General features: G+C 37.6%; 2 long non-coding RNA genes across 2 annotated transcripts in view; both read right to left on the bottom strand.

Annotated features, from left to right (window-relative positions):
- Positions 1–1,000: 1,000 nt before the first annotated feature.
- LOC139076531 (uncharacterized) lies at positions 1,001–6,733 on the bottom strand. The gene is made up of 4 exons (XR_011528255.1): positions 6,624–6,733; positions 4,937–5,058; positions 3,824–3,972; positions 1,001–3,543 (listed from the first exon to the last, which is right to left on the bottom strand). It is a non-coding gene; the product is annotated as an uncharacterized lncRNA (long non-coding RNA).
- Positions 6,734–7,330: 597 nt separating this feature from the next.
- LOC103546425 (uncharacterized) overlaps positions 7,331–23,546 on the bottom strand; it is a 72,551-nt gene continuing 56,335 nt past the window's right edge. The window contains exons 5-7 of the long non-coding RNA XR_011528254.1: positions 10,807–10,952; positions 8,355–8,454; positions 7,331–7,995 (exon numbers count right to left, since the gene is read on the bottom strand). This is a non-coding gene — a long non-coding RNA (uncharacterized lncRNA). The remainder of the gene's footprint in view (positions 7,996–8,354; positions 8,455–10,806; positions 10,953–23,546) is intronic.

Below are 23,546 nucleotides of genomic sequence, written 5' to 3'. Positions count from 1 at the left end.
AAGTTCATGTGCTCCTCTTCAGCAGCCCAGGGTTCTCAGGTTTGGATCCTGGGCACGGACCCACAAACCACTCATCAAGCCATGCTGTGACACTGTCCTATATAAAAAGTAGAGGAAGATTGGCACAGATGTTAGCTCAGGAATCACTCTCCTCACCAAAAGACAAACAAACAAACAAACAAAACAAGCAGAATATTAGATTGAGATCCAGGTGAGTCAAATATGAAACTGACTTATGTCCTATAGGGCAACAAAATTGGAATCTTTTGGGGTTATTTTTTTACTACTGTACAGAAATCTACAATTAACATGTAACTTCCTGGTGCCTACACTGCAATCAAAAAACAAATAACCAAGACCAATGGGTTAAATAAACATTGGGTGGGCTTGGGGAACAATAAGCCAGCGTGATACAGAAAGGGCCTATCACTCACCTTTTTGCCTTATTTCCAAGTTTCAAATAATTTTTCTTAATAGTAGTTTTCCTCTTTGAGAATTTGATAAGTGCTATGGACCACTTACTATAGCGTGATGCATACTATTTTAGGAGGTTTGTGATCAGCCTGAAACCCACCTATAGGTCCCCAGTAGTCCATGACCCCAAGAGTGGGAGCTCCTGGTCCTTATTCTTCGTGGCTTAAGCACATACTCAAGACAGGAGACATTTGCTCACAACCAGGGTGACCATATATCTTGGTTTTCCTTTCAAAGAGAGCCTATAGGATAGTCATGACAAAGCGGATTCAAACTCAAGTGGATTGGGTCGGCTAACTCCTCTTGTCTCCAGCATAATAGAGAAATATTTGGCACTGCTGTTTCAGCCTGCCAGCAAAAGCAGACAGTTGTGAGTGACCACTGCCTTGTGCTGAGAGGCATGAAGGCACTGAGCTGCAAGTCGGAAATGTGAGAAGTGTGAGAAGTTCTCGGTGAGATGTATGTGAAAACATGAGTAGGAAGCAGGGCTGAGTAGTCATGACGTAGAGCAGACAGAGTCTGTCCCTTTTTAGAGGACACTGAAGAAATGAAACTATTTATTATTGTTTTATGATGCTTTTTATGATTTTCCAATAATTATTTCGGGCAACTATAAACTTTAAAAAAAGTTCATTTTAAATGAAAATAAAGCATTGGGTTTCTATTTTTCAAGAAAGTTGATGATGACCCTGCACGGATGAGACTGGTTTTCAATGTTTACCACCCACAGAGAGGGGAGGATCAGGGCCACAATGATGCCAGCGACAGCTTCTGAACGAGCGTGAGTATCCACTTCAAAGTTACTGGTTATTTTTGAGACTTGACCCAAATATTATTTAACAGCTTTAGAAAATGTGCGTTTACATGTCACTCAGGGAAGCGTGATGTTTCATTTCGATCGATGACTCTTGTTTCAGTTCATTTCACTCATTTCTTTTAAATTCTAGGTTTTCGTGTGCACCTACGGAGAATGAAGCCTGTTCATGCATTCACTCCACTGGCAGAAGAAGGTGTCAGAGTTCAATAGCGCCGGGTTTCTATCACTGTCATCAGACACGGCAAAGGGAAAAGGAATTGATCGCAACAAAGCTCCCAGTTTCTCACCGCGTTAACAGAACCAGAGTCAGGCTTTTGGAAGTTAATTCCGTCAAAGTGAAACATGATTGTAAATGCTTCTATAAAATCAAATACAAAGTTCGAGGTTGAAGATAAGATAATAGGCTTTGTTTGCTTGCTTTTAATAATGACACATAACAAGCACAGCATCGTGGTAAAACAATGTTTTTACTAAATTCAGAAACCTGTGAACTTGGTTGTGGTGTACACATAATTCATAATTGCATCCAAATAAGTTTTACTCTTCTATCAAATATAGAAATAGTACCAATATTTTGATACATTCACATTTAGAAAAACTCAACTCCAAAATTTTTGAAGAAAGCTAATGGGAATACAAAAACTACTTTAGCATGGCAATTTATACTCTTTGCTACCCATCATCATTCAAGTTTTGAAATATTTGAGCCTTTGAAGAATCCTAGTTTGATACCTAAAGTGGTTTTGAACTCTGGTAACAGAATCCTTATACTTTGCAATTTGGTTCAGAATCACTTGAAAATCGCTAATCATATTATTTAATAAATCAAGTGCTCCCTAAAGTGTCAGTTTATGAAGATTTTAGCAAATTGTAATTATTCAAAACAAAGCTTCTGAACTGGAAGATATTGTAAATTGTTCCTGTAAAAGCAAGAGATGAACCAAACAAATTAAATAGTGAGAAGTTGAAAAGTATTCAAGATTTAAATGTGATATTTTATAATTGTGTTTTGAAACAAGTTGATTTACCATAAATATCATTTGATGGAGCTCCTATTTTTAATTGAGTAAATTAATATTTTGTAGCAAATTAAAGTGAACTTAGAAGGGCTACAAATACGCAGCATCTAAATTTAATTACCCTAAAAAACATTCAAAAGAGTCTTGTGAAAATATCTGTTGAATAAAGGTATCCTAAATGGAAGTACCTGGGAAAACATTTAATCTGAAATATCTACATATTTTAATTTGAAAACAAATCAGAAGTGAGAATATTATGAATGTAGAATAATTTGTTTTTAGATTGCCAGTTTCTCAGCTCCGATAAAAAGTGTATTTTCTCATTTAAAAAATCATGGTCATACATATATTTCCTTGCTCTGTCCACTAAGAGGGACTAGAAGCAATGACACTCCAGTAGCAACAAGCGTACTTAATGCCCAGATCTTGGTTTCTAATGCCAGTCTCTAAGGAAAGGAATCAGGGCTCCTGGGAGAAGTGGCTGAATTTATGACTGGGCAGGAAATATACAAGATAAGCCTGTAGCATCTAGTGGTGCCAGGAAACAAGGACATGCTAAAAACAAAAATACCTACATTGATGGCAGAATGTCAAAGGGACACAGGAGACAACTAAAGAAACTCCCAGCGGCCCCAACCAAAACAATTAGAGCAACAATATTAAGTAGTATTGGAATATAACCCGAAGTATAAAATAAACATCCAAACATCCATGAGCTCATGCTAATATAAATAAATGACTAAATAAATAGGAGAGAACAGACAAATTTTTCATGCAGAATTCCAAATAATTTATGTAGATATTCTCCCCTCAAGGAGGTGGAGCACAGCCCCGCTCTGCTTAAGTATGGGCTGTGAATAGTGACTTTCTCCCCAAATGGACAATATAGAAAGGGGAGAAAAATAACTTTGCAGTGGAGAAACCTGTCAAACACCAGCTCGGTCATGTCATCAAGGTTGGCATCATCAGGGATAATTCATGCTGAGAGTGTGTGCCCTTGATGTGATCCAAGAATGAGACTTTACCTCTGTGGTCTTCCCCTCAGACACACTACCCCAGTCTAACCTTGAAAACAACACTAGACAAATTCTGATAGAGGGGCATCCTCAAAACCTGAGCAATCCTCCTCAAAAGTGTCAAGGGCAGCAAAAACAAGTCTGAGAAACCATCACAGACAAGAGTAGCCTAAGGAGACATGACATTTAGGTGTTAGGTGACATCCAGAACAGGATCCTGGAATAGAAAAAGAACATTAGGTTAAAACTAAGGAAACCCAAATAAGCTGTGGATTTTAGTTAATAATAATATACCAATATTGGTTTACTAGTGGTAACAAATGTACCATACTAATGTAATACATTAACAATGGGGGAAACAGGGTGAGGAGGTATATGGAAGCTTTCTGCACTCTCTTTTAAATCTTTCCGTAATTCTAAAACTGTTTTAAAAAAATAAGATCTATTTTAAAAAACAATAAAAGCATGTACAGAAGGGCACGCATTTTTCCTTTCACCTTGTACTCCAACATGGCTCAGCTGGCACTGGCTGTATCCTCAACTCAGTTGACTGGAAGGTCTCAATATATTGTACATTCATTTCAAGATTGTAGGTGTATTTCCACTGAATTCAAGTCAGGATTTCTTCCCAGAAACATCTCTGAATCTGCACAAATACTACAGTATGTTATGATTTTGAACAAACTCTTCATTAAATGCATATTTTGTAAAAAGAAAAAAAAAAGAAATCAATTGTTGTCCACAAAGAAGAGACGATTTCAGATTCAGTAACCATAAAATGATACCTTGAAAAAAATTGCCAGTAATTTTATTTTAAAAATTAAAAATAATAATACACTATTGTAAAAATGCCTTCAGAAAAATGTCAGTGACATATATCAATACTATGTATGTTTACAGGTTTTTGTTCTCCTCAAAGCCCGAGTACATAGTTGTATATCCTAGCTGTAGGTCATTTTAGTTCTTCTATGTGGGACGCCGCCACAGTATGGCCTGATGTCTGGTGCGTAGGTCCATCTCTAGGGTCCTAACTGGTGAAGCCTAGGCCGGCAAAGCAGAGCATGTAAACTTAACCACTTAGCCACGGGGCCAGCCACTCTTTGCAGGTTTTTCTAATCCTCTCTGAAAATTACTTCTACTGAATTTGCTCTTGATTTTAAAGAATCATATTCAGTGAGAAGGCACTCACTTTCTATATATTCTTCATATGGAAATTTTTATATTCATGAACACTTCAGGAAAAAAATCCTTCTGTTCGTTTCCCTTGTATCTAATTGAACGAATACCCAATAAATGTTTTGCATGCATTTTATTTCCTATTAATTAATCTTGTCTGATGCATCTTAACTCTTCACTCTTCAAATGAGGATCTTCCTATTGCTAATTTTTTTCACACTGGAGTATTTCAGCCAAAGTATTTTCACAGGCATTGCCTTTATGCCTCCATTCAGAATAGCTTTCTTTAACAAAGATTTTGCCACTAAATGCTGCAATTTCTTCCTTCTAAATATTTTACATATACATCTAACCCATTCTTGTAATGGTACTTGTTCTCACATCTCACTCCTTTAGTAATATTCTTTTGATTGTTGAAAAAATTATCTTCTCACCTCAACATGACTTGGTATGTGTCCATCTTTGTAACCAGCGAAATGTACCGCACACTATAGCAGACTTAAGCAAAACAGATTGCAGGAGGAACCACAAATTGGACCAAAACCTGTTGGAAATACTGTTGCAACAGTATAATTGAGGTTAATAAAATGATGCTTGCTACAACATGGATAAGCCTCAAAAACACTGTGCTAAGTGAGGGAAGTCAGACACAAAGACCACATATTATATGACTGCCTTAACATGAAATGTCTGTAAAGGCAAACATATAAAGAAAGACTAGTGATGCCTGGGGCTAAGGGGTGGAAACAGGAATTGACTGGAAATGAGAACAGAGGATATTTTTGGGGTGATGGAAATGTTCTAAATCTGAATCATGATAATGTTTGCATAATTCTGTAAATTTATTAAAATTCATTGAATTATATACTTAGAAGGATAAATTTTATGATTATAAATTATACCTCAATAAAGTTGTTTTAAAAATGCTGTTTATCAAAACGGTGGTGCAGGCTGACCAACTCAGCCAGTTTGGCATCATTGAGATGAATTTCTAAACTTGAGAATTATTATAGTTATTTTGTCTCTGAATCTGCTCAGAGGCAGCACCGTATTTCACAGGAGACAAATTGCAACCCCAGGGTATAGGAACAAATGTGTTCAGGGCCCTTAACACACGACAGAAACTGTGTAAAGTACTTTACAATGAATAAGCTCTATAGAGAACTTAAGAAATTAATTATTCTGGATCTTGTAATTACTTTCTTTTTTATTCAGCCATTACTCCTTCACTTCTATCATTTCTGTTTGACAACTTTTAAAAAATAACCTCTTGTCTTTCTTCTTTTCATGGTTTAATGTCAGCTAGAGTTTTAAATGCCCCTTTTCTTTTCATTAATGCAAAGTCCCTTTCTTTTTGCACATGAGACTACTGAGTTCAAGCAATTAGTTGTAGAAAAACCTATGAAAAATTTTATATTTCCATCTGAACTGAAGCTCCTAACCTGTGAATAAATAAATGTCATTGATGGGCTAGAAATCAATAAAGAAAAACTACAAGGAAAGGCTTTGTTGCAAGAACGGGTGCTCTTTAGCAAACCTTAATTCCAGGATATTTATGGAAAGTGTTCATGAATGTGAAACAAGGGCATTATCTGCTTCTTTGTACGATGAGGGGAAAAGACCAGAAAGGAGCCAGTTAATAAAAAAAAGAAAATTAAAAAGTCCGGTGGTGAGAAATTGAACATATCAACCATGAAATTGTGTTAATTTGATAATTAAAATGTCTTAGCTCAAATGTAGATCCTGGACACTTAACAAAATGGTGACAAAATAATTAGGACTGAAGGCATATTATACACACATTCATAGCTGAAAAGGATAAAGTGTAAAGCTCCCTTCAAGAAAATGCTTTTTGAACAGCACAGAGCAATTATGCATAGACTTTACATTATTTCATCATTCAAAGAGGATCTGGGAAGAAAGACAAGGAGACTTTCTAGTTGGGTTGAGTTCTGAAGGGCACAATCAGAAACAGAGGAGGAAGAGAAGATGAAAGGGAGAAGCGAGGGATGCGGAAAACTAACAAATGAAGAAGGATGAGTATGAAATCCTGCAGCTCAGCCGCTTCCTCTCACTTTTAATTTTCTGATTCTCTTTGCAGTGGTTACTCTCTCTCCTCACCTTTATTCTTCACGTTTTTGCCCCCTTCAGGATTTTGTCTAGTCTCTGTGCATATTTCATCTTCACTCTTTTCTCTCCTTTCTTCTCATAAAAATAATCATTAAGGCAAGAAAACTCTTGAGAAAAATGAAAATGAATGGTTTAATTTTTGCACCAAATTCAAGAGGTAGTGAGGAGGAAAGGAAAGCAATGCATCATTTCTGTATAGCTCAGACAGGATGGCGACCTTAGGAGAAAATAGCAAACCAGGGGATAGAAGCAGAGGGCTTTCATGGAGCAAGGGAATTCATTACAATACCTATTGTTCTGAGGCTGGGTGCGCAAACTGATATTTGTACAGTTTCAGCTGGATAATCTGGTTCCCCTGCTTTGTATCCGTCCCTTGAGAAGTTTAAATCTTTCCTTTTATGAGTATAATACAAAGATGAGTCCGTGGCCCAGTTTTTTAAAAAGTTGATTTTTTTTAAACATATTTTATAAAATAGTTAGAAATAGAATGGCCCCATTCATGCCAGGGTCTTCTCTTGTGTGTAAAGCATCCAGGGAAAGCATTTAACTGCTGATTTTGGATGAGGAGGAGAAAGAGGTAACTATATGCCATAATATTATTTTATACATCAAAGCAATATTCAAGTCATTTTATATAATCAAAACAATCATTTCACTTATTGCCCACAGCAACCCCTGGTGTCCATTATTATTTACTATTATTACGGTATATTCATTATTTCTATTTTTATTTCTATGATGTTTTATTGAGGTTAAGTAGTTTTTGTGGGGTCATTCGTGGCATACCTTTTTAGACATGAAAAGATCAGCCCCTTCATCTTGCAAAAGAGGAATGGAAGTGCAGTGAAATTAAGTGCCTCCCCAAGCTGCATTGCTCATAAGACGCAAACTTGGAAGTAGAACTCGGGCCTCCTAGAGTGCTCTGGCTGCGACACCCGGCTACCTTTCATTCAGCCCCACAGTGATCCACCAATATAAAAATAGGGCTCTCTTACACGTTTGCCTTGTTTTTAACTAGGTCTTGAAGCAGAGAATTCTTGCGTCTAAACTATTTTGGAAGTTGTTGGCTAACACCAGAGACATTGTAAGATTATAAAGGTACGGTAGAGATGGCAATTCAAGGCCAGCCCTAGGCCACAGTGAAGCATCCCTAATATTTCAGGAATTGTGAAAATGTGTCAGGATGGCAATTAGTAACAGATATTGGATGAGGAATCTCAAAGTAGGTCTCGTCACTCCTGTCTTTCTCTCTGCAATTGCTGGATGCGACTAGTGCTCCTTTTTTCATGCCGTCTTCTGATTTCCTGTTAGAATTCAGGTTGACTTCCAAGCAGGGGGCCGTAATAATTATTCTTTATATTTTCTGAAAAGATAAAATTACGTTCTCATACGTTGTCCCATTAGTACACATAGACTTGAGGCAGGCAGTGGGCATCTGCCTAAGTCCTTTTTCACTGTCATGCCTAAATGCAGATGCAAAAAAAAAATGGCCAAAAAAAAAAAGGAAATCCTTATTAATATTCTTCATAATCACTTTTAAAATTCAGAGCTGTTCTATTTCTATGATGATTCCCAGAAAAAAATTCATGATACGTTGCATTAAGGTTGATTTCCTAAGAAAATAGTTCCTTGTGACTTCCCCCTGGTGGCTTCAGGCAAGTGCTCTAACCTCTCTGTGCCCCAGTTTCTCTTCTGTAAAAAGAGCCTAACAATAGTACCTACCTCGAAGGCCAGCCGTGAGGGTTCAATAAGCAAAAATTCAAAGTCCTAGGGTAGTGACTGTACACGATCAGTCCCATATAACAGCTGTCAACTATTTTCCCTGGAAAAATACTAAAGTTGTAGATTAACTATCGCACAACTTTATCATCTTTTAGAATAGTCTTACCTGGTAGCCAGGGCCAGCAGACAAACAACATGAACGATCTGTGTTGATCATAAGAAACCAGACAGGCTTCCACCCCTGGGGTCTGCGGTGCCGCACGGGAATTTTCAGTGCTATGTGCACAGGACTGCGTCATCGGTAACAGTGGTATTTGAACTCAGATCTCGCCCTTTCCGCCTCAGCACTCATCTGCGAGGCTACAAGATTTATGGCTCTAGTATTTGAAACCCGTGTTCTTTGGAAACAGTTAACATTTGGGGGTTATCTTTATTATGGAAATTAATACTCTCACTGTTTTATTCATTAATATTTTAAAATGTTTATGATGAGACTCAACCCAAACCAATTTCCAAATCAAATCTGTCCCTCAGTAATTTGATTTGTCGGAACAGAGAACAAAAGCCTTACCAACAGGGTACTTTGAATGAAATTATAACTAATTAGGCATATGAATGCAATAACTAATTTTGGATGAGTAATTAGATGACTAATTATGTTGAAAACCGAACTGTGTACTTAATGAGATGACCGTGGCCAATTCTACCCACAGAGAATTTTTTCTATTAGTTAAACTTTTCATTGTTTTTGACGATCCAGGGACACCTGTTGCACAAAAAATGATACGTAAAGGTGTGAGTCGAGCCTGTTTTGATTTGCAATTTCCGTTCTGCTCCTACAATTAAGGCTTCTTTCTAAAACGTATGTTCCATGACTATATTTTTCGTATTTGCTGATAGTCTCTCTCTCCTTTCACACCTGTCACACACACACACACACACACACACCCCTTCCCGCCACCACCTAAATCCTAAGATAATTGCTTAAAGTTACTAAATATAGCTATAGTTTATTATTTCTGCTTGAATTTAGATCTACACAATGATAAATTAAACAAGAAGAGAAATAACGCATCGATTGGGCTATAGATAAATCTTAATCCATCCCGGAGAAATATCGGAACTGGCAGTTTCTCCTTTGAAAAGGCGCTGCCCGCGACCGGCTCAGATCACAGGCAACCTTGAAGCACACAGCAGTTCCGCTGCAGGCAGCTGGTTCTAACTAGCACCTATTTGGCAGAAAGCTACACTCAGGATTTCTGGTTTTAAGTTCAAACCAATATTTCATAGCAATTGTGTTGTCAGAATTCAGGTCAGGAAGTTGGCAGATGTTAATTTAAACCAAAGAAGCAAAAACAAACTCTGTTCACTTTTTCTTTTCTTATCATTAAGTTGGCAGCTCTACACAAACTCTCAACACAAAACAAACTGCAAGTGGGTTAGAGACAAACAGAGTGGCGAGGACTTTCTTAAAGTATTTTGATGTCTAGTAAACACCGAATAGTTTCTAAAATCAGACAAATAATTTAATGGTGGGAAAAGTGACGGTGTTTGTATGCCAGAAAATAACGCTGTTGGTTTGCTTTATTCTAAAGAGCAAGCTGAAAATCATAATAACCTTAGTTTTTATGAAATTGCTTTTCCTGGTCCGTATTATCCAGTAAGCCAGACTGTAAGGTAAGTCCCCAGAGAAAAGTCATCCACCCTGGTCTCTTCTTTTTACCTAGACTTCAAAAAGGCTCCCTTTTCGGAAAGTGTTAAATCTTCAAGAAAATGTGTATTTGTACCTGGAATCCAGTTAGAGTTAAACCTACTGTCCAGTTAAAATTCAAGATTCCTCATCCTTTTATGGTAAATGCAAAATTGAGGAAAGACTCTGTGACTCTGTATGAATACATCTGAATACAGGCATTTGTCTAAGTGTAACCAGCTTCACGTCCACCCCTCCCTTCCATCTGCACCTTACAGTTTCATGGGGCTAAGAAAGAGCTACCATGAATCTCTCCCATCTCTATCTTGAAAGACAATTATACCTCTACCATAAAATCACTTTGAATTAGAATTCATAATTCTTCAGGGTACTGTATATTGAAATAGTGATTTTTTTCACACTGAAGCAATTATTAAAAATTACCTGTTGTAGTCTTCAAATCAGTCACCAATTATTTGACCAGTGTTTGAAGATTATCAAGTGGAATTATCTGTCTGATCAATATTTTGTTTCCACGAGACCAATAAACTACGTGCGTCCTGGTTCCTTTTATGGCTCGCTTGTTGACTGAACATTTCCACAAAGATAGACCGTCACCACCAGGCAGGTCTTAGGTCTGTTATGTGATAATCTTATCTGGTTTGCCGTTTTATTTTGGTTATTTTTGCTGACCTTTTCCTTGCCCAAGAAAGCTTTCAGGAATGTGGGCTCTCAACTTAAAGATATTGAAACATTATTTACCTTAGATTAAGCACTTTGGAAGGTCTTGTTTCAGGAGACACATCATGCTTCCACATCCTGCCTGGAAACGATCTCTTCAGATGCCACAGGTGGTACATTAGTTGTTTCCATGCCAACGGTGTTGCACTTCAGGAGAATTAGAGACCCTTTAACCCAAAAAGCAAAAATAGAAGCTCACTTTGTAGTTTGTTTATTCCTCTATGAGAAAAGATAAAAAGAAAGCTTTGAAAGAGGAATATAGGTTCCACAAAGGTCCTTATGTGGAATTTAGGCCACATTTGGAAATTCACGCAACAAAATCCTGAGAACTTTTTTAGCTTGTCCTCTTTTCATCTTCACTTTTCTCCAGGTTTGGCAAAATGATGCGCTCTGCTTTAGGTGTTAGGAAAGTTAACATTCCTCCCACTTCCAGAAGGCTAGGCATTGTTTCCTTTCTTATTAGAAAAACTGATACTGTGTCAGAGAAGCTGAGAATATGAACAGACAGAGGAATTCAAAGTAGTCATATGCTTTTGTTTTTTAAAGGCGTAACTTTAGGAGCCACCAATTAGCACATTGTTACATCTTTAGAACATCCTGTCCACTGTACCTGTGTCTATGTCAGCGCTGCAGGTACTCTGGAAGATAGTAAGAGAATTTGAAACTAAAAAAGGTTTACTGAGTTCGGGCCACTACTGCCAATTTAAATGACTTTCCATAAATCATGGAGTCTGTACATAGTCCTAACTCATCCAATTCAATTAAGTTACAGTTAGCAAATATTTAGCGAATGTCTCTAATATATGCTAAGCATTTCTTTGGTCCTGCGGAACGAAAAATACAAGCAATTCAGGAGAAAGAAAAAAATAGTTTGCAATTTATTATTGACCAAGAGCTAACTTAATACTAATATATGTTGGTATGTAAACATATGCTGTGTGTACACATGTGTTTATGTGTGTGTTCCTGTGTATTGTGCGCATGTGCACATGTGTTTTCCATGTTTGCTGAAAGCGTATACTTTCTAAAATACATGTAATTCAGGTTAGTGTCTTTTCTAAAATCTAAAGCAAAAAGACTTCTTTTGAATTTTTATGCCTGGTTTAGTGCTTTCTATATCTTATTTCATGTGTTGCTAATTATAGAATCGTACAGTACTATGATTTGTATTGAGAAATCTATTTTCCTAGCTTTTTGATATGATGCAGTACACACTTTTTCCAAAGCAAATACATCAAACACATAGAACACACTTTACATTTTGCCCTTAAACTAACTAACTGGGATGGCTATATTTGTTTGACCTGTTAATACCTACTTTTTGGCCCTTCGTAGAAAGGACCTAAGTTTATATTGGCCACAGTTAGTGTTCCGATAGAGTTACTTCTGTACATAACATTCCATGATTTAGAATGCAAAGTATGCCTTCACTGCAGTTTGTTTATGTGGACATTCCCTGAAGTCGGTGTTCTAATTACAATGGAATTTCTTAGGCAAGCTACATTTCCATATACATTCATGAAAGATGTAAGCCTCAGGAAAATGAATTGAAAGAAGTCAAGATAAGCGTATCCCGCTTTGTCTTCTACCAAAAGTTTTCAGACACAGTTGGCCAGTGAATTCTATTGTTTCTAAAATTATTTAAACTAAGAATAGATTGATTTTATTGTGTTTTATTGCTTTATAGTTTGTGGGGATATGATATTAGACCATTAAAACTATACATGGCTACATTCTTTCCGATAACTTATTAACTACTCCCCAATTAAGCTAACACAGACCTCAGAGGCTGTGAAGGAGAAAACAGGTGTTAGCAGCCTTTTGTCCCGCACAAGATCCGAACTGTCACACTGATGTCAGGCGTGTGGTGGTAGGTGCTGAATGGTACTCAGGGGAGGAGGCCACCCCAAACAAAGATGTCATGGCTTCTCAAAAACACCATCAGTAAGTGGCTGTACACTATCAACACCTCATGAACTGAAATGTCTAAGGGTCAATTGTCAATTCTAAACTAAATATGGAGAAATAGAGAAAAAAAATGTCCGACTGGTTTCTGCTTTCCATTCGTGGTTTCGTAGAGACCTTAACAAGCTACCTCCTTTCACATCATGTGTTGCAGAGGAAGATTAGCACCATCACTGCAGCTTCGTTTCGGCATACCCCATCTCTGTCCACGCAGGAGATCCATTAAGAAGGGCTTCGTCCAAGGTCAAGCGTAAATTCAGCTGTGGAGGTTCCTCCAAGAAGGTGAAACTATGATTACTTCAAGATGACTTAGGCTCCCCGCTTAGCTTAGGCTGAGAGCACATGCAGCTGTATCGCAGCTGGGACAGCACCTGGCTTCCCAGCCTCTAGAGCCTCGCCCGGCACGCTGCTGCAGGGGCCCTGTACCCTTCCCAGTGGGGGAGGTGGAGAGGAAGGCTGGGAACAAATTTCAGAAGGCAAGGGACTTCTGAAGAAGTCTTCCCTAAATCATGGGAACTCTTCCCTCTGCACCAGGTGGCTACGTAACAAATACCACCCTATGTAGATATCAAATCTCCAATCTTCATCAGAAATTCTTCAAAGCAGTAGTATGTAACGTTACTTCCAAAAGTTACAAAAAAACTTCCAGATATTGTGAATGTATTTAAAACAGCTTAAAAGTACTGACTTATAAAAGTGAGAGCTTACCTGTAATCCTTGTCAGTTGAAATAAAAATAGTTAAATTCTGTATTTTTAAATAATTTTGTATCACGTTTTATAGAAGCAGGAAGAGTAAGAGTTACACAATTGAAAGATGTGTTTATTATCCTGTTTGCTCTTAGCCAAGAAATCCTAAAGAGTCCGAAGTAACAGGACTGCTGTGTGGAGTAGGAATGAGGCCATTAGATGACGAGTCTTTATTGTTGGTCAAATTGGAAATTAAAAGAATTAAGCAAATTCTGAAAACATAAATGAAGGAAAAGTTTGAGATCAATCTATTCAGGTCTGGAAATAAATCAGATAGATGAGTGTTAGAGCTGAGCATCCCAGGAAGACTCGGAATGCGAAAACATGTAGTTCCCTCCCTCACAGAAGCAAACGATCCAGGAGGGAAAAATTAGCGTACCTGAGGAATGCAATGGGAAGAGAGGAACTAGTGGTCAGGAAAGTGTTCTTGGAGCTGAAGATAATAGTGTCTGTGCTACCAGTACTTAATTATGTAAAATAATAATTCACACTGGAACACTGGCATTACTATATTTATGTCTTTAAAATACTACTATAGTATTACCATTTATGGGAGTGTCATTTATTGAATAGTGTGAACATTTTTCCACAAGTGAACTGTGAGATAACACAGCTGTTACTGTCCCCATTGTACAGATAAAGATACTGAGGACCATAGAAGCACAGCGGTATTGCATAATTCCGAATGGCACTGTTCATACTGTAGCCATCAGCGACTTTCTTAAGATACCAAAGCTGGTTAACGACACAGCTGGATCTTGTCGGCAAAGCTCCAGAACGGGAGTATTACAGTCACACGGGCGTTTACCAGCTGAGTGGCTTTGGTCCTGATGTTTATTACCATCATCATTTATTTTCTTTGTGCCTCCATTTCCTAATCTTCAAAATGGGATAACAGTATTTGTTTTACACAGTTGTTGGGAGGATTAATGAGGTATATATGCAAAGCACTTAGTACAAAACAGACATTCAATAAGCAGTTGCAGTTGTGTTTATTATTTAAGGGCTAATATCTTTTGGGTTCTAGGCGAGAACTCATTCCAGCACATCCAACTTCTTATTTTTGAACACGGACTGCTTCCATATAGATATATCATTTAAACAGATATTTTACGTATAAACACATACACAAACTCACACAACACATATAAGAAACTTACACTCACATACACAGAACTTTTTAAAAAGTCTGAGAAACAGTTTTCTCAGTTGGAGTTTGCTTAGTAATCTTTATAAAACTTTGTTGATGTAACAGCTTAAATAGTATTCCAGTTCATGGAGTAGTCTAATTATGGGTTATATAAGTTCTTTTCATTAAATTATATCAAAAATAAAATTTGTGACAAGCACCTAAATTAGTATGTAAAAAAATATTTCCTTTCAGAACTTCGTGATGGTTTTAGCTTTGTTTAGAAAAGTCCTTCAAGTTTAATTTACTTAATCTAAAGATAATTAAAGATAATAAAATAAAAATTAATAAAAAAGTTAACTTCCAATAGGAAAAAAAGAATCATTATTGGAGATGAGGGAAAGAGGAAGTTTCATCTTTCAAACCTGGCTCTTAGCTTTGATAATATAACTTTGCAATAATATTTTCCAAAAACAGTTCAACTAGATGAAAAGCACCCAAGATGAGTATGATTAAAAAGTATCAGCAGCCTAATCCATCAATGTGTATTCCGAATATTTCTAATACACCCGTAAGTAATCCCTTCCAGATTTTGTATGTTCTTTCTATTTGCAAACGAACACAGCATTTTTCATTCATTTATTTTTTTCCCTTATTCATGTCTTCGTTTAGTCAGTTAACAAGAATTTATTGAGTAAATAGTAATAACAATGTGCACATGGGTCTGGAGAAGATATATCCTTGCTTTGGAGGAATTTAACATCCGTGTTAATCAAGGCACATAAATATCTGAGAAACAAGGTGTGACATGGGATCAGTAAGTCTCAGGAAGGAAAGAAAGCACTTCCACTAGGTGTCATCTAAGAAGCGTGACGGAGAAGGAGCAGCTGGGCTGAGGGGGACTGGCAAAAATGAAGCCAGCACATTCCAGGCGCAGGAGAGTGTAAGCAGTGTAAAGGGAGCCACTCTGTGGGGAATAGAAAACAGGATCACAAAAATTTTTGAGCGGATATTCTAGAAATATTTATTAGCAATTATTCATTTTGCCAATATTTTGGGGGGTTCTATATGTGTGCCAGGCACTTTCGTCTGCACTGGCAATGTAACACTGAATAAATCACCTGAAAATCCCTGCCTTCACAGGTGGTGGGCGGGGGGGAAGATAGATATTGAAATAAATACATAATATATGTTATATGTGTATATAGCATGTTATATGAGGGTTGAACATTTTAAATAGGGTGTCAAGGATGGCCTCACTGAAGTGATATTTGAGTAACAACAGACCAGCAAGAGGTGAAGTAGCAAGCCCTAATGAGATACGAGGGAGGAACATTCTAGGCAGAAAGAACAGCTAGTGCAAAGGCCCTGAATTGGGAACATGCCTGGCATGTCAGAATAATAGTGAGGAAGCTGGTATAACTGCAGAGGAATGAGCAAGAGCTGGAGGAGAAAGGGATGAGGTCAGAAACGTGGAGGCACTGGAAGCGGAACTTGAAGAAGTGGGCTATTTAAAGACTCTGGCTTTTACTTGCATTGACTGGGATGGGGAGTCTCAGAGGATTGAGCAGTGGGTGACTTGATCGGCTTAGATCATAAAAGGATCGTCCAACTCAACTATTGAGCGTGTATTCTAGGGGGCAAGGATGGAAGCCCAGGGAAGAGCTAGGAGGCTGTGGAATGTTCAGGAAGTGGTGATGGTGGCTGGGATCATTGTGGTTTGAATGGAGTAGTGAAAAGTGATCAGGTTCTGGATACTTTGAAGGGAAAGTTGGCAGGATTTGCCTATGAGGTGTGAAGGAAATGGAAGCATCAATGATAACTCCAGCGTTTTAGACCTAAGTGATTGAAAAGGAATTGTCATCAATTGGAATGGGAAGACTGGGAGAAGTAGTTCTTTATGGGGGTAGGTCCAGAATATGGCTATTTTTGTGCCTAGTTCGTGCAATTTAGTCAGTCATTATTTATCCACTATTTGTTAATTATCCTTATTAATTACGCTTTTTATACTGGGATAAAGTCAAATAAACCTACAAAATAAGACTTCTTCCTGAACTGATTAAGAACTTTACTTCTTTAAAGAACCAGATATTGCTAGTGTTAATTGTATTTTATTTTGGTTGTTTTCTTTTTAGCATGGCATAGAAATGATTAAAATAGTTAGGTAACAGAGATGGGTATATACATCAAGATAAACTAATTCTGCAAAGCAGACTAAGGGAATTCCATAATGCCAAGGCAATAAGAGGAGTTTTCAAAGGGTGGAGTCAGACATTGCACAGAGAAAATGCCCCATCCAGCTCCTATAAATCGAAGCTATCCTGAACGGAAGAAAGAAAAAGAGGGAGGGCTTTCAATGAGAAAAAGAAACTACCCATTCCTCTCCGTCCCACATCCACGAACATCTTACTTCCAATATTTCCAATATTTAAGACAATGGCAACATAAATTATGATGAGTGGCCCTGAGATTTAATAACCTGCCACAGTACAATAAAGAGCTGTCCCATTAATATCAATAACCGAGAATAAGTGAAGTAACCTGCCAAAAATGTGGGAAGCTAAAGAGTGAGATGTCATATCCTACTTCCTGCGCTAATGTACACTAAATGATTTTAAATGCCTTTTTTTCGGTTTTATAAATGGTCAAGTATCTAGTCATTGGCCTATTAATTAACCAACATTGGACTTACATGAAGAAATGTGCATGTGTGTTTTCTAGAAGAAATCTTTACAATATTTGATGGTGAAATTTTTTAAGGATGTAATTATAACTTCCCTGTTGGAGAGTTTAATTATTATTAGTGCTCTAGGTCTCAGGTATCCTCAGGTTTGTTCTATTAAACCTCTGAAACAATACTTATTTAAAATAAGATATACCCTCATTTCTACTTTGACAGGCTGTATTCTTTTAATCCTTTAACTTTCATCCTTTTAGTAGGAAATAATTGTCTAATTCATACACAGTTTTCTGCATATAGGGCTTTTTTATAAATTAAAAATACAACGTGACAAACTAAGGTATGGTCAGATGAGGGGCTGCCTAAAGCCCATTGGCTATTAACGGATTTGACCTCAGTAAAAAACAAAACAAAACAACTTTTAGTCTATTAATCACAAATTGTTGACGCCAGGAGCAGCTTAACTTTGCAAAATTGTTTCACAAAAAAAAAAAAAAAAGGAAGGAAGAGAGGGAGGGAGGAAGAGGGAAAGAAAAAGAAAAGAAAACTAGAGAGGAAAAAAATGGGAATGAAACAACAGAATTGTTTTCAAATAAGAATGGAGTGATACTGCGATGAGCAGACAGACCGAAGTTCAGTAGTACTTTGTTTCTTGACTTTGGTCTGGCTTCTTGTTATGAAATGAATGTTGTGTTCCCATAAATCCATACGCTGAAGTCCTAACCCACAATGTGATGGTATTGGGAGGCGGGGTCTTTGGGAGGTGACTGGGTTTAGATGAGGTCATGTGGGCGGAGCCCCCGTGAGGGAAGTGGTGCCCTTATAGGAAGAGGAAGAAGACCAGAGCTCTTTCTCCACTCCATGAAAACACGGTAAGAAGCCAGCCATCTACAAGCCTGTAAGAGGATCCTCACTAGAACCCAACTGTACTGGTACCCCAATCTTAGACTCCCAGCTTCCAGAACTGTAAGAAATAAACATCTGTTGTTTAAGCTGCCAGTCGATGATGTTTTGTTATGGCAGCCCAAGTTGACTCAGGTACTATCTGTACCTGCTCACACTCCAGGTTGCTGCCACCAGCCCACTCCCACACATCTTATCTGAAGACCCTCTCCACTGTCTCCATGCTTGCTGTGCTGTGTGTGGAGGTTAGAAGGGCTGCATCCTGACCTTAGAGCATCCAGACCCAGATTCTGGGAGGAGCGAGTTTTATTTACTCTTGCTGGTGCATCTGCTCATATAGTGCAGAGGAGTATGCCCAAATAAGGCCTCATATTGAAGGCAAGAAGGCCAACAAAAGCTGTTTCATCCAGCATCCTTCCTGCAAATGTCAAACAACAAGTTGTTAGTTTACCAGTTTTTAGAGTAGTCTCCTGAAATAAAGCATAAAATGAACGTTCTTCACATTCTGCATTGCTATTTGGAATATGAATTAATTTGTTTCCATCAAACAAAACTTGCCATTCAGTCTCTATCTTCACCACGCATTCTAATCTGTGAATGTACAGCTCTAAGGATTAACTTCCAAGCGCATTCTTAAAAAAAGTAGCTCATGTCTTTATCCTCCAATATTTTGCTGCCAACCTGGGCAGCTTTAGTTTTAGAAGTTTACATTTTAAACTAGTCACAATCCAAACATATTGCTTGTGTTAAGCTAAATGAGAGCAACAGTGGGAAACATACACATTCCTCTTGTGATAAGTTGAAAGAATGGTGTTACTGCGCTTGCACGATCTTGACACCATGAGAGTGACATTATATGACAGTGGGATTTATCTGGTACTTCTTAATGTCTAAAACATATGCTGCTTTTCTTGATTGGATATTTTTTAAAAGATTAGAAAACAATTCATTGGATATAAATACATTTATACCATATTATGTATAATAAAGGCATGCTTAACAGTTTCCTTAAATATAAACTAAGTCCATCAATCTTTTTTCATGTGAGTAATGGTAAAGATCAGGGGCTGATCCAGGTTTTGTAGCACCTGAAGATTAACAATTTTTTATACCTTCTTTAACAAGAAGTATACTAAATGACAAATATCACAAAATGATGATGGGGTCTCATGCAGGATACAGAATCTGAAGCATAATCATTAGCTACATGGAGATTTGCACCCCTCTGATATAGATCATAGTCAAGATAATGTCACTGGCATGGTTGGGACCTGTTTTCCTTTGCTGCTGACATTCTGGTCTCATTGTCCATTACGTGTCTCACAATGACAGAGGAGAGGCTGGTTGACTCCTGGCTTTGATGCTCCATGCTCCCTGCACAGTGCCTCAGTCTTCCTTTGCAGTGCTCAAAGTTCAGTCTATTCATGGCTCAGACGCTGCTGTTGAGTTTATTATTTTATTCCTACCTGTGATTGCATATATCCATGCAAGCTTTGTGGACATGCACCAGTTCACGGTCTTGTTGACCACTCTGTCACACACTACACGGATGACTCGGCCCCTTGCAGGAGGCAGCCTGTTCTCCGTGTCTCCGCATTTCTACCCTTCCCGGATTTCCACCTATCTCTGTCTGTCTCCTATGCTGGCTTCACTTACTCAATTCGTGTATTTTAAAGGGATGTTCTGGTTAAATCCCGTGAATTCTCATACAAACTCCCTGAGCTACTTTCCACCGAGATCTCTCTTTTGAGCTCTAGACGCAACTATATAATTGGAACTTTTTACTTATAAGCTGGATATGTCCATATCTGAACTCTTGATCCTGTCCTCAAAATCTAGTGAACGGCACTTCCATTGATGCAATCCCTCAATTCGGACCCAGAGGAATCAACTTCAACACCCCCTATTTTCACTGCACCCTTTCCAATCAGTCACCAGGTACTATGGATTCTACCTCCTAAATGTCTCTTGAATTCACTCACATCTCTGCATCCTCATCATCTCACGCTAGTCTAGGTTATGATTATCATGTTGCTGATTCTTTAAAATATGGTCTTGTTTGCACTTATCAAATGCTCTTCTGGCTGTTTCCTAAATTTGAATAGAAATAGAAGGCTTTTTCAAGGCCAAATACTATCTCTTAAATTGTTTCCCACTACTTGAATGTATCTTCCACTATAATTAGTTTTGGACTCTCAGCAGATAACTTTACCATTTCCCAGACAGAAAATGAAAATACGAAGGAAGAGATGGACTGTTTCAACATCCAAGGACCAAGCCTAAACTTACTGGCATCTGAACCCATTTTTAATTTTTCACTTCTGTTACAATAGAAGTGAAGTCATCCTTGGAACCAAGGCTCACTCCTTATCCCTCCACCTGTGATCTGGATTCCATCCTTTCCTTTCTTTTCAGGCACCTTTATTGATCATTCAGCATCTGCAACTCCACCAACCATTTCCCATCAATGGTTCACCATACTTGTCTCTTCCACCATTAAAACCGCTCTCCCCTCACTGGTTCTTCTTACCACTTCACTTCTAAATTCCCTGAAATAGTGTTTACATTCACTATCTCTTTTCTCCCTACAATCTGACTTCGTCATTCTACTGAATCCCTGTCATTCTACTGAATCCCTGTCATTCTGCTGAAATAGCTCTTGTCATATAATAAATTATATATCCAGTGGACATTTCTCAGTTGCTTGGGCTTTCTAAGGAACACAATACACCTGATTTTCTTCCTAACTCTCTGATTCCTCTTTCTCAGTCTATTCATAAGCCCTCTTTTTCTACCTGTCCCAGCTCCTCCACTCTTTAAATACTATACAACTTTCTACTCCACCATCACCCCAGCTTTAATTACCAATGATGGATTCTGATTTATAAATGTATATCCTTTGCCAAGAGCTTTATCCTGAGATTTAGAGGAACATATCCCTTTAACTAGTGGAGCTTGCAACTTGAGTATTTCCCAGTAAGTCTAACTCCAATGTTCCTAAATAAGCCCATCCCCTTCCCACCAACTCTGCTTTCTCTTGATCCCAAAATTTGGTGACAGTCACCACCATCTACCAAGATGCTCAAGCAAGAATTCTTTTGCTTCCTTCACTTCCCTGCTTTCCACATCTAATCAAATTCCCATCAATCATGCCAGCTAAATCTCTTTTGAGCTTGTATTTTCTCTCATGTCCACTGTTACTGCCCTAATGCTCACTGTTACCTCTCACTGGTACTGCTACAACTGTTCCAAATTGTTCTCTCTGGTCCTAGCATTGCTGGCTTCTGATACATTCTCCATATTTCAGTGTGATCCTTCTTCAATGTAAATCTGATCACGTCATTCTTCTGCTTAAAACCTTATAAAGGATACCAAAACCAGACAAGGAACACACAAAAAAAGAAAATTACAGGCCAATATCACTGATGAACATCAATGTAAAAATCCTCAACAAAATACTAGCAAATCAAAGACAACAATACATTAAAAAGATCATACACCATGATCAAGTGGATTTTATTCCAGGGATGGTTCAACATCCACAAATCAATCAACATGATGCACCACATTAACAAAACAAAGAATAAAAAAATCACATGATCATCTCAATAGATACAGAGAAAGCTTTTGACAAGATACAGCATCCATTTATGATAAAAACTCTAAATAAAATGGGTATAGAAGGAAAATACCTCAACTTAATAAAGGCCATGTATGACAAACCCACAGCTAATATCATTCTCAATGGAGAAAAACTGAAAGCTATCCCTCTAAGAACAAGGACCAGACAAGGATGCCCACTTTTACCACTTTTATTTAACATAGTATTGGAAGTCCTAGCCAGAACAATCAGGCAAGAAAAAGAAATAAAAGGGATCCAAATTGAAAGGAAGAAGTGAAACTGTCACTCTTTGTAGATGACATCATTTTGTATATAGAAAACCTTAAAGAATCCACTAAAAATCTTTCAGAAATAGTAAATGAATACAGTCAAGTGACAGGATACAAAATCAACATACAAAAATCAGTTGCATTTCTATACACTAACAATGAAGTAGCAGAAAGAGAAATTAAGAACACACTCCCGTGTACAACTGCAACAAAAAGAATAAAATACCTAGGCATAAACTTAACCAAAGAGGTGAAAGACCTGTACACAGAAAACTATAAAACATTGTTGAAAGAAATTGAAGAAGACACAAAGAAATAGAAAGATATTCCGTGCTCTTGGATTGGAGGAATTAACATAGTTAAAATGTCCATACTTCCTAAAGCAATCTACAGATTCAACGCAATCCCTATCAAAGTTCCAACAACATTTTTCACAGAAATAGAACAAAGAATCCTAAAATTTATATGGAACAACAAAAGACACTGAATAGCCAAAAGAATCCTGAGAAAAAAGAACAAAGCTAGAGGTATCACACTCCCTGATTTCAAAATATATCACAAAGCCATAGTATCAAAACAGCATGATACTGAAAACAGGCACACAGATCAATGGAACAGAATCAAGAGCCCAGAAATAAACGCAGACATATATGGACAACTAATTTTTGACAAGGGAGCCAAGAACATACAATGTGGAAAGGAAAGTCTCTTCAATAAATGCTATTGGGAAAACTGGCCAACCACATGCAAAAGAATGACAATAGACAATTATCTTACACCATACACAAAAATAAACTCAAAATGGATTAAAGACTTGAATGTAAGATCTGAAACCATTAAACTTCGAGAAGAAAACATAGGCACACACTCTTCAACATTGGTCTTAGCAGCATATTTTCAAATACCATGTCTGACCAGGCAAGGGACACAATAAAAAAAGTAAACAAATGGAACTACATCAAACTAAAACTCTTCTACATAGCAAAGGAAACGATCAACAAAACGAAAAGACAACCTAACAATTGGGAGAAGATATCTGCAAAACATATATCATATAAGGCGTTAATATGCAAAATATACAAAGAACTCATACATTTCAACAACAAAAAAGCTAACAACTCAACTAAAAAATGGGTAAAAGATCTGAATGGAGATTTCTACAGCAAATATATACAGATGGCCAATAGGCACATGAAAAGATGTTCAACATCATTAACTATCAGGGAAATGCAAATCAAAACTAAAATGAGATATCACCTCGCTCAGAATGGCTGTAACTAACAAGACGGGAAACAATAAGTGTTGGAGAGGATGTGGAGAGAAGGGAACCCTCACACACTGCTGGTGGGAGTGCAACCCAGTGCAGTCACTATGGAAAACAGTATGGAGATTCCTCAGAATATTAAGAATAGATCTACCTATAATCCAGCTATTCCACTGCTGGG

The sequence above is a fragment of the Equus przewalskii genome, chromosome 16, assembly GCF_037783145.1.
Source record: "Equus przewalskii isolate Varuska chromosome 16, EquPr2, whole genome shotgun sequence".
Classification (NCBI taxonomy): domain Eukaryota; kingdom Metazoa; phylum Chordata; class Mammalia; order Perissodactyla; family Equidae; genus Equus; species Equus przewalskii.
Note: the sequence above shows the minus strand (reverse complement) of the source record. Positions and strands in the feature narration are given on the sequence as shown.